The 10,779-nt window shown below is 41.4% G+C and overlaps 1 protein-coding gene across 2 annotated transcripts in view; it reads right to left on the bottom strand.

Moving 5' to 3' along the window:
- The window catches only part of Soat1 (sterol O-acyltransferase 1), a 75,592-nt gene extending 67,141 nt beyond the window's left edge, over positions 1–8,451 (bottom strand). Inside the window, exons 1-3 of one of the 2 annotated variants that reach the window (XM_005008467.4) lie at positions 8,314–8,451; positions 7,976–8,063; positions 7,664–7,847 (exon numbers count right to left, since the gene is read on the bottom strand). The gene's annotated coding sequence lies outside the window, so the exon portion shown is untranslated. The remainder of the gene's footprint in view (positions 1–7,663; positions 7,848–7,975; positions 8,064–8,313) is intronic. The other variant, XM_063240045.1, reaches the window with a different exon arrangement.
- Positions 8,452–10,779: the final 2,328 nt, after the last annotated feature.

A 10,779-nucleotide genomic window follows, 5' to 3' on the forward strand; every position in this document is an offset into this window, starting at 1 on the left:
GTGATTAATCTGATAGCAACCTATCTACCTCTTCTATGCCAAATGATAATCAAAGCCATATAGCCCCTCAAATTCTAATTTGTTTGCTTTTCAAACGTGCAATATGAAAGTAAATAAAATAATTATATACTTCTTAGATGCAGCTGAACCACCATGTATTGTCACATACACTGACATTAGGAAAATATATCAAGTTTTCCAATCACATGAATATAAGATAGTATAAACTGACCTCCTCCTGCTAACTATGTATGGTTGTTTATCTTAAGAAAGAATTGCATTAATATTCATCTGAATTGTTCCACTAGAAAGAGGGCTATTTTGGCCCCTGTGTGGAAAGCAGACCATACAGATAAATGTATAAGCATGGGGCCAGTATGCAGACTACTCAGTCATCAGGTGAAACACAAGCCAGATGAACTCTGACAACCTACCATAGACACAAGATAGGTAATCTACTGAAGCTGGGGAAAAGTCAGAAATTGAAAATGTTACTAATGCTAACAGATTTCTAAGAGCTAACTAACATGGACCACTGCATTATGGTACATATACTACAGTTTTTTCTGGCCCTCTCATTAAGACAAGATCAGGTAGGACACAGATGCCTACAGCCCCATCAATCAAATGGTTGAGGCAGGAGGATCACGAAGCAAGGCCAGTCTGCATTACACAGTAAGGCTTTCTAGGTCACCACTACTCCTTACTTCCTTACATGCTTTAGACTGATACTCACCCTTGTCAGTATTTACTGCTTTTCTGGTCAATCCCATCATTCACTGGAGATGTAAACACAGATTCACTCACTCCTGTTGCTCTTCCTACCACTAAGACTTCCACACCTCATGTCCACATTAATGCACACAGATCCATCTAATACCCAGGCTCTAAGCTCCCTGACTTCCTGCATCCAACAAGCCATTCCTACATCCCAGTCACAGCACAATGTCCATAACCGACTGCCAGCATCTAGTCCTCTCATCACCACTGGTTCACTTACTGCTACTTCCCTCCACCCCAGTTCAGACTTCCCTGGATACTGGTTCACTTGCCACCTTCACGTAGCAATCTAAACATGATCTACATCAAACTGTTATATTCCGTCCTTGCCTATTCCTTCTCATTTCAGTTAATACAACTGAAACATTCACTCTTTGCCCATTTTTTTTTTAACTTACCAGTTGTCTTTAACTCTACTTTCCCTCATTTAATGAAATAGCAAGTCCATTTGTTCTACTTGCAAAATGCATCTAACTCTAACTTCTCACCTCAGTCATTTTCACTGCTACCTACATCACTGTCACCTCACTGTAGTAGCATCCTAACTCCCTAAATGTTCTTCCTTTTTCTGGTTTTCTTGTTTGTTTTTTTGGTTGGTTGGTTTTGTTTCTGAGACAAGGTCTTGGTTTGTTGCCATCCGTGAACTTGAAATCTTCCTGTTTCAGTCTTCCAAATACTGGCATTACAGATGTTTGCCACCTCACTCAGGGAGTCATGCTTTTTGGGTTTTTTTTGCGGGGGGGGGGGAGTTTGTGTCTTTTGAGACAGGGTTTCACTATGCAGTTCAGGCTGGTCTTGAACTCACTTTACAGCCCTAAATAGGCCTTGAACTTAGCAGCAATCCTCCTCCTCAGCCTCCCCAGTGCTGGGATTACAGGTGTGTAATATGATCTGCATAATGTTTTTTAAAAAGATGTTTTTTAAAAAGACAGATTAAGTAACTTCTCAAACTCTTCAGACACTAGATTTTTCTTTTGGTGCTGGGGTTAGGACCCATGATCTCACACATGCTAAGCCCACAATGTACCACTAAGCTCTATCCCTAGCCATGGATTTTCTTTTAAATACTCACCATGGTCTAATAACTGACATATTATCTGCCCTCCTCATCACTCTTCCTCATCACGTACTATGATTCTCTCATTCTCTCATTCACTCAAGTTACTCAGGCCTTCTGCATTTTGGGGCTTGTTTGTTTGTTTTGTTTTTTCCAGCACTGGGATCAAATCCAACATCTTCTAGTTATAGCCAAGTGATCTCGCACTATAGTTACTATACTCCAGGTTCCATCCTGCCAGTTCCTCAATAAGCCCAGCTGTTCCCTCTTAAAGACCTCCGGTACAGGGGCCAGAGTTATAGCTCACCAGCACAGTATGTACCTAGCCAGCACAAGGTTCTAAGTTCGATTTCTAGAACTCCCTAAAAAAAAAAAAAGAAAGAAAGAAAAAAGACCTCTGGTACAGTACTCCCCGTGCCTTGAAAATCCCCCCAGATACCCTCAAGTGTTTATCCTTCATTGATTCAAATCCTCCTTATCTGTACTATTTAAACATCCTAGAACTTTGTTCCTCTCATCCCCTTATCTATTTTTCTTCAGAGACATACTAGCTAATATACTATGCTATTTTCCAACCACTCCTGGAGACTATAATCCCCTATGAAAAGTAGAATTGCCTCTTGTTCGCCATTCTATCTAAAATTGTGCCCAAAATGCATTCTGTACTAATTAAAAAATAGGTATCAAGTATTTTCACATACATTAAGGATATAAAACAAGATTTTGGGCTTGTGATATAGTCCAGATATAACACTTGCCTAGCAGGCACAAGGCCCTAGGTCTAACCCCCAGTATGATGATGAGGACAAGAAAGAAGTAAAAGAAGGAAAAAATAAAGAAGTCTGCTCATTCTATATTCACAGAGCAATAATTAACGGGCTAACATGAGAGTTGAAACTGAATTTCTTTACTCTTTTGTAACTTTTTCTGTTAATACTAAAAAATACAAAACATATAAAACAATTAGCTAAGTGCAGCGCCAAGGTCCACAGTCCCAGTTACAGTCCCAGCAATGTACCTGAAAGGCTGAGGCAGGAGAATCCTGAGCCCAAGAGCTCAAGTCCAACCTGGGGAATGCATTCTGTTTAAACTACCAAACCCATTTTTAAATGTGACAGGTTCATTAAAGCATGTCAAAAATAAAGGTATCTCAAAAATAAAGACACAGGGATAAGGATATCGCTCAGTGAGTTCAATTATTTTACCAAAAGATAAAGACAAACAAAACAATCAGTCAGGATGAAATTCGTTCATCCCCAGCATATGAAATTCATTTATTTTTGTTTGTTTGTTTGTCTGTTTGTTTTTAGTACTGGGAATCAAACTCATGACCTTGTACTTGCCAGGCAGGTGCCTATGCCACTGAGCAAAATTCCCAGCCCTGAAATATAAATTGTTCACTGATGCTAGGCAAGTGCTTTACCACTGAGCATTCCAGGCTCTTAAAATGATCTATTCTAAAGCTTAACACTTTCCATCAACTTTGGCCCTTAAGGACCCATCATAATTTGAAAAACAACTAACAATGCCATGCCCTTTTCACTCTCTAACCTGAGTCTTCTACCAAAAAGCAGGAACCAGCATTAAAAGAGAGGTCAGAACAAAGACATTGTTTCTTATTACCTCCCCAACACATGAATCTAACAAAGCTGACCTTTGCTGAGTTCATACTTTAATAAACCTGGCACATTTAAAAATGGGTTTGGTATTTGAAATAGAATGTAAGGGGACAGCTGGGGCTTGGCACATCCCTGTAATTCCCACACTCTTGATAATGAGGCAGGACAATTGTTGCAAATTCAGCACCAACCTGTGCTATATAGTAAGTTCAAAGCCAGCCTGAATTGCATAGTGAACCTTGTCTCAAAAACAAACAAAAAAAGAATTAGAGTGGAAAAGAATTCATCTGCACTGAAATAATCTTTATTTAGTTCTGACACTAAAATTCAGGAATACTATGCACTTCATTCTTCAATGATGTTCCTGTAGATGAACGTGTTTTGATATTTCAAAATCTAACCCACTGTTATTCCCACGTGCACACGCTGAAAGAACTTATAATAAACACTTTAGAAGGGCAAGATGGAGGTGACATCAGAGCGGGGCTTCAAAGAGGGAACAGAAGTTTCCTAGGCACAAAAATGGAACAAGAAAAAGGAGCAATGTATGAAGAACATAAGATGAAGTCCAGACCTTAGTGATGGATGGTATTAATTCCAATAGTTTATTGAGATATAAAATAACGCCAATTACTGGTAATATAAAAATTGAGTGGGAGAAAGATACGAAAGAAAGATTTTAGCGGAAGATTTAGCTCAGTGGTTCAAGCACCTGCCTGGCAAGCATGAGGTCGTGAGTTCAATCCCTGGTACCAAAAAAAAAAAAAAAAAATTTGAACAGAGATTTTATTGGGCAGTGATTAAGACATATGCAGAACATGGAAGGAACATAAGCCTTGTTCCAACAGAACTTAAGGCAGTATGAAAAGTTTCCCACAATCTAGTCTAAATCATAAAGAGAAGGAATAAGGTTAATGTAGTCCAGTGTAGGATACTTGTGGAACATGTGCAAAGTCCTAGATCTGATCTCCAATAACAAGAAGGGGTAGAAAAGGGGAACAGATCTGACAGAGGTTCTTAAACACAGTGACCTGATATTCATCTTTAGGAAGATTAACAGCTGGGGTAGTGGCTCATGCTTGTTATCCTAGCACAGGGGAGACTAACGCATGAGGATTGCTGAGAGTTCAAGACCAACCTGGGGTACATAATGAGTTCAAGGCCAGCCTGAACTGCTTAGTGAGGTCTTACCTGAAAAAAACAAAAATAAAAAAATAAAAAAGTTAAGATTAGTGCAGAACCAAAGGGAAGATGTATTTAATAAAGAAAGAGACTGGCAGGGATCCAATGCACTAATGCATAAAAAGTAAAATAAATAAGGCCTAAAGGTTCAAATGCTGAGAGTTTATCAAAAGGATAATTGAAGAGGGGCCACCCTCATGCTAAGATATACTTACTTTTCCTACTTTTATTTGGCCTAAATGTACTCTCAGGAGCCTGTTTCTTTACATACCTCACCACCATTAAAAACCATTAAAAACAGAATTGAAGAGAGAAGAGATTAAGTAGATGGTATAAATTTACAAACATTAAACTTAAGTCTCTGAGATATCCAGCTGTTTACATGCAGAAGGCAGTTTTCATAATACTAATTAAGTGAATGACAAAGAGGAGTAGATAAATTCAATAGTATGTGCCTGTAGGCCAGTCAAATGATTAAGACTAGCTGAATATGTAAGTCTGAACTGAAGATAGAGATCTGGGACTTACTGTGTAAAGGCTGCTCCTAAGTCCAAAGCACATGAATTCAAGAAGCCTTTCCAAGCATTTGCTAGGAAATAGTTAGCTAATATCTACACAGTATACAAGCTTTCCATTTTATAGGTAGTTAAGTAATTTCTCTAATAGTAGGGGCATTTAAAGAATTGACAGTATTAAGAGTAGGGATGCATGTTCAAGGCTTTGGGTTCAATGAGCAGCACTTAAAAACAAAAATAAAAACAAAAATCCTGTAAAAAGGCAAGGCCTAGAGGAGGTAGAAAGATTAAAAAAAAAAAAACAAGAGCAAGCAATGTTGGAAACCACGTTAGAAGACTCAAGAACAAGTACAGTACTCTAAGATCAATATCATGGAAAATCCAGTGGAACAACAAAAACTGTTTCAGGAAAAAAAAAAAAAATGGAGGGTGGGACGCAGACTAGACATTTCACAATTTGTGGACATTAACAGCTGTTGATTCATTTAACTACATGTACAATCAGTTTTAAGGAAGGAAAACTACATTGGAGTAGGTTGCAAAATTAGTTCAGGAAGTGAAAAAGCAGTGATCACTAGACTAAGTCACTCAAGAAGAGAGCAGTGAAGGAATCAAGCACCAGTTTATTAAGCCAGCAACAGAGTGTGAGTACCATGGTAGGTCTGGTACCTCATTAAAGGTTTTCATTCACCCATTCTCCCTCCTCCCTAGGGACTGAACTTTGGGCCTCTGCTGTAAACTACGTCCCTAATCCTTTATACTTAATTTTTTGAGACAGGTTCTGACTGGATGCTAAACTATCCAGTCTATGCTCAAACTTCCAATCCTGCCTCAGCACTCCAGGGTAATGGGACAGAGCTTGCACCACCAGGCCCCATTCCCCTCCACTTTTAATGCAGGAGATCTGGAAATGGCTAAGTGCCATGCATGGTGATGTTAGCCTGTCATCACTGCACTCAGGGGGGTAGAGACGGAAGGATAACTGGAAGTACAAGGCCAGCCTGGCCTATATACTGAGTTCACTGCCAGCATGAACTACACAACAAGACCTTATCTCATAAACAAACAAACAAAAAACACTAAGAAATTTGCTTAAATGAGTGCAGTGAAAATATTTCTCCCCAGGTAATATAAAGTTGATTGGCTAGATAACACACTGACTGAAGAGAATTTATGAAACTGATGGGTGCACTGAAGTTACATAATATTCTAAGTATCTGACTTGTCTTCAGAAATCAAAAATAATTACCTGATTAACAAGTGAATCATGTTGAAAAGTAGCAACATTCATCAGTCTACAATGTTCTCATTGATGAAGCTTCTAAAAAGTCCTAAAATTTGTATTACAAATAAAAACGGCATGCTTACTCCAGATAAAGAATTTTGCTGCTGGGCAGGGGGGCAAGCACCAGTACTCCCAGCACTCAGAAAGCAGAGCAAGATTGGGACTACATAGTGAGTAGAAGGCCAGCCCAGGCTACATAGTGAATACAAGGCCATAGTGAATACAAAGTGAGACCCTGTCTCAAAAAACTAAACAAAAGAAAAATAAAAGACCTTTGCTGCATTACCCTAATGCTTAGTGAGGGAAAAGAGAAACAACTGTGGATAAAATTTACAGTCTAAGGCATGTCTACCTCTTCCTTTTAAAGGTTTGTCCACACATAACCCTACCAATTTTTACATATCACAACTGGTTCATTATGTTAATTAACACACTGAAAAACATGTACCAATTTAATTTACATCTAAGTGTTTTGGTATAATCACCTATTCATGTGATAAAATACAAAAAAAAAGTATCCACTTTGATAAGTGGAGCCTGACTGGCCTCTATTAAAAACTCTATTTCTCATAAAAAAGGAATGAACTCATCTCTAGTTAATATTTTTCTTCAAAAGTTCCTTCCTCTGAGCTCCAACTCATTCGTTGTTTTATTGTACCAGGTGCTGGAGCCAGATCCTAAGAAAACTTAAGCTACCCTAAGCTAGCCTTCATGACATTACAAATAGGGAAATAACGAGGAAGCTAACGCGAATCACTACAACTGATTATTAACTACAGGTAAGAACACTACTGTGCAGTGCATTTGGACTATGCTTAAGGGAATAAGTTTCAGGAGGAAGAGATAACAGACTGGTATGCGAGGAATGTTTAGGAACAGGGAAAGGAAGGATGGAAACATTAACAAGTTTAGGAAATTCTTGAAGGCCAGAAGTCAAGGCAAAGAGCAAGGCTTTCTAGGAACAAAACCAAGCGTTGAGGCTCAAATAAGCTGTTAAAAGTAAACGCATTATTTTTCCTTAACGAGTCGTTCAGGCTACTACCAACTTAATGCAAGCAAGGGAAAAAAACCTCAATTTGAAGTTCACTTTAAGGGTGAAAAGACAAATATTCTCCGAAGGAAAAAAGTGGCAACCACTTAAAATGACCAAAGATCTTAACCTACAAACAAATGTAGAAAATGAAGCTTATAGTCACTTTTCACATACATGTGATGTATCACTTACATTTCATGGCCATTAACATTGAAGCGCAAAGACAGAAACTTGACAACTGCATTTCAACGTCTGAAGACAAAATGTGAGCTTGAGGCCACGCGTGGTGACACATTTCTCTAATCCTTGCACTCTCGAGGCTGAGACAGGAGGGTCGGTATGAGTTCCAGACCAGCCTGAACTACACAGTGAGACCCTGTCTCAAAATAAAACAATTAAAAGAAAAGAAAAAAGACCACAAAAATCCTTTAAGTGTGATTATCTGGTGCACATAGCCCCACACAGATTTCGATGTCTGGTAGTGCCATCCTTGCTTGCACACACCTTTTTCCCGTAAATCAGCAAGAAGCCGAATGCCTTTTGGTTCCGCTTAAACTTTCTTTTACCACTGGCTTGAGAGATGCCACTGAATCTGAGGGACACCAAAACAAGAATCCAAGGTTCAAAGGGCTACCAGTACACCGGATGCCGGACGCTAACTTTCCCGCCCTCCCCCTGAAGGTCCCCCGGCCATGCGAGACGCCCTCCCGCGGCGGCGGGGGCAGCGACAGACGAGGCAGGCCCGGGGCCGGCGCGGCGACCGCTACCCTTCTCCCTTGCCCTCGGGCTGAGGCGGGTGCGACCCGGACGGGAAGCGAGCGGAACCGGAGTACCGGCGTTACCTGAGGCCCAAGCCCGCCGGGCTGCGGGAGCCTCCGTCGAGAGACCGAGTCGGAAACCCGTCACTCCGGGACCAGCACACAGGTCGGCCCCGGGAAGACGTCCCGTCGCCCTGGGCCCGCAACGCCGACAGCGCCCGCCGCAGACGAGATAAAGCGCCCGACTGGCCAATCCACACCCCCCGCCCCCAGCCGGCTGCGTCACGCGCTCTGCCCTCGGGCTCGGGATTCCATTGGTGGTCCCGGCGGGCGCCTGGCTCCGCCCACCGCCCCGCCCTTCCCCGGCGCGCGGGTCTTCGGCCCGGAGCCCTCGCTGGTCTCCACCCCCAGCGCCCGCTTCGCCCTGGCGTCTCGGTAGCTGATGTCCGCAGCTTTACTGTCCTTCCCCACCCGCACGTGCAGTAGAAGCAGGACCGAGATAACTTCCTGCGAGTCCCAGACGACACCCTGCCTGGGACTAGGGAGTCAGGCGCTGCTTCTTGACTTGGAGGAGCTCTTTGTGGAACGCTGGATCATGTGGTTGAAACTAACCATCAAGGAACAAAATAGAAGCCCTAACCAGTACCTTTGTTAGGAGCCCATTTGTGCTCTAAATCATCCTTGACTGTGTCCTTCAGCAGCATGTGAACTACATAAAAGAGACAAGTCACATGAAAAAAAAAAAAGGGACAATCAGTAATTTAAGCGAGTCCTTGAGAGTTCATTATCAAAAAAAAAATGATGCAGAGACTTGTAGGACTCAGATTAGATAACAATCGTTTAGATTTTATGAGGAGGAAGGCGTAGAAGAATTTAGGATAAAGGTAGGTGAAAGAGAAGGCTGGGAGCAGCAGAGCGTGAAGAGGCTCACACCAATGTGGGCTACCTGGCCCAGCCACTACATCTCTGCTCTGATAGAATGGCCTTTCCTGTCTAGGTCAGGACACCCTGGACAAATGACTCAGGTTTCCCAGAACTGACTGTTCGCTGTAGACCTGTTAGCACCGTGAACTCATAAAATTGTGGCCACCCACAGCAGGCAGCACCTGTTACCCAAAGTAGCACTGTCCTCAACCTTGAGCTGAGTTTAGTGCCCGAGGTCATTGCTCCGCAGTGTTACTTCTTCTGTGACAATTATGATGGCTGCTTCAGCCAACTGTTTGGCAAAGGGGTCTGCAGGATCCCAACTGCTTTTGTACTTGACTTCTGCCCTCTCTCCAGTTAAAGGGCAATAAGGACATGGGTTCATTTCTGGTGGGACTCTATTGACCACCCTATATACAAACACCACCTAAGATGCTTGCTTTTTCATTGTCTCATTCTTTCAAAAAAAAAGTTGTGAGTGTTCCTTGTGCTAAGAATACAGCAGTGAATAAAACAGGAGCAGCCTTTGCACGTAGAAGCTTGTGTTTCTAGTGAAGATAAATAATAAAACGAGTAAATAAGACATTTGTAGTTACTGATCAGTTAAGGCAAAACAGTGGTTAGGGGAAGATATGAAATAGTGCCTAATCAAATACAGGGCTCTTGGGCTTCATTATAGAAATACAGAAAAATTTAAAACATATTTTAGACACACAGGTAATCTCTTAGATTTTCCAAAGACAAAAGTATAGGTGACTTTCTTGAGGTAACCTGAGCTGAGACCTAACTAAAGAGAAGTTAGCATGCCAACCATGCAGAGAATCTAGACAGGTGGTAAGTGTGAAGTTTAGGTGCTGAACATTTTGGGCTGGTTTGAGGAACAGAAGATCAAGAGGCCAAAGCTCGCTGTGGGTGGAGGAGGAACAATTGAGGTTGGAGCTTTGAGCAGGAATATAACTGTATTTTTTGCTTTTTTTTTTTTTTGTTTGTTTTGTTTTGTTTTTGTTAAGTACAAAGCAAAGCTAATAAAGGCTTTTGGAGATTTTAAAATTAACCTGTTTTATAGAAAATGACTTGGAGCCAGGCTTGGTGGTACATGCCTGTAATTACAGTACTCAGAAGGCTGAGGCCAGCCTGAGCTACATAATAAAATCCTATCTCAAACCACTATCCATCAAAAAAATAAGAAAATGATTTGGAGAAGCTGGGTGAGGAATGCATGTTTATAATACCTGCTTCCCAGCACAGTGAGGCAGAAGTATACAAAGGTTAAGATAAGCCAGGGAAAACTAGCAATTATCTCAAAGTAAAAAGTAAAAACGTTAGAGCGCTAACTCAGTGGTAGAGTGCTGGCCTGGTGTGCTCAAAGCCATGTGCCTAATCCCCAGTGCCACATTAAGAAAGAAGAGAAAGAGAAAGGGTGAGAGAAGAAAGAATGGGAGGGAAAGAAATGAGCTGCAGAGGAGCAGAAACAGAACTAGGAGAAACCAGGAAGCAACAGGAAATAGCTGGAGAAGGCGGAGATAAATGGCATTTACCCAGATTAGGGGTAGTCACTATGGAAATAGAAGATAAAAGATTTCAGGATGCTTCCCTGAGGTGCAACTATGAAGAAAGGTAGTAAGC

Source organism: Cavia porcellus, unplaced genomic scaffold (assembly GCF_034190915.1).
Source record: "Cavia porcellus strain 051 isolate PalLab524CR breed Dunkin Hartley unplaced genomic scaffold, mCavPor4.1 scaffold_29, whole genome shotgun sequence".
Classification (NCBI taxonomy): Eukaryota; Metazoa; Chordata; class Mammalia; order Rodentia; family Caviidae; genus Cavia; species Cavia porcellus.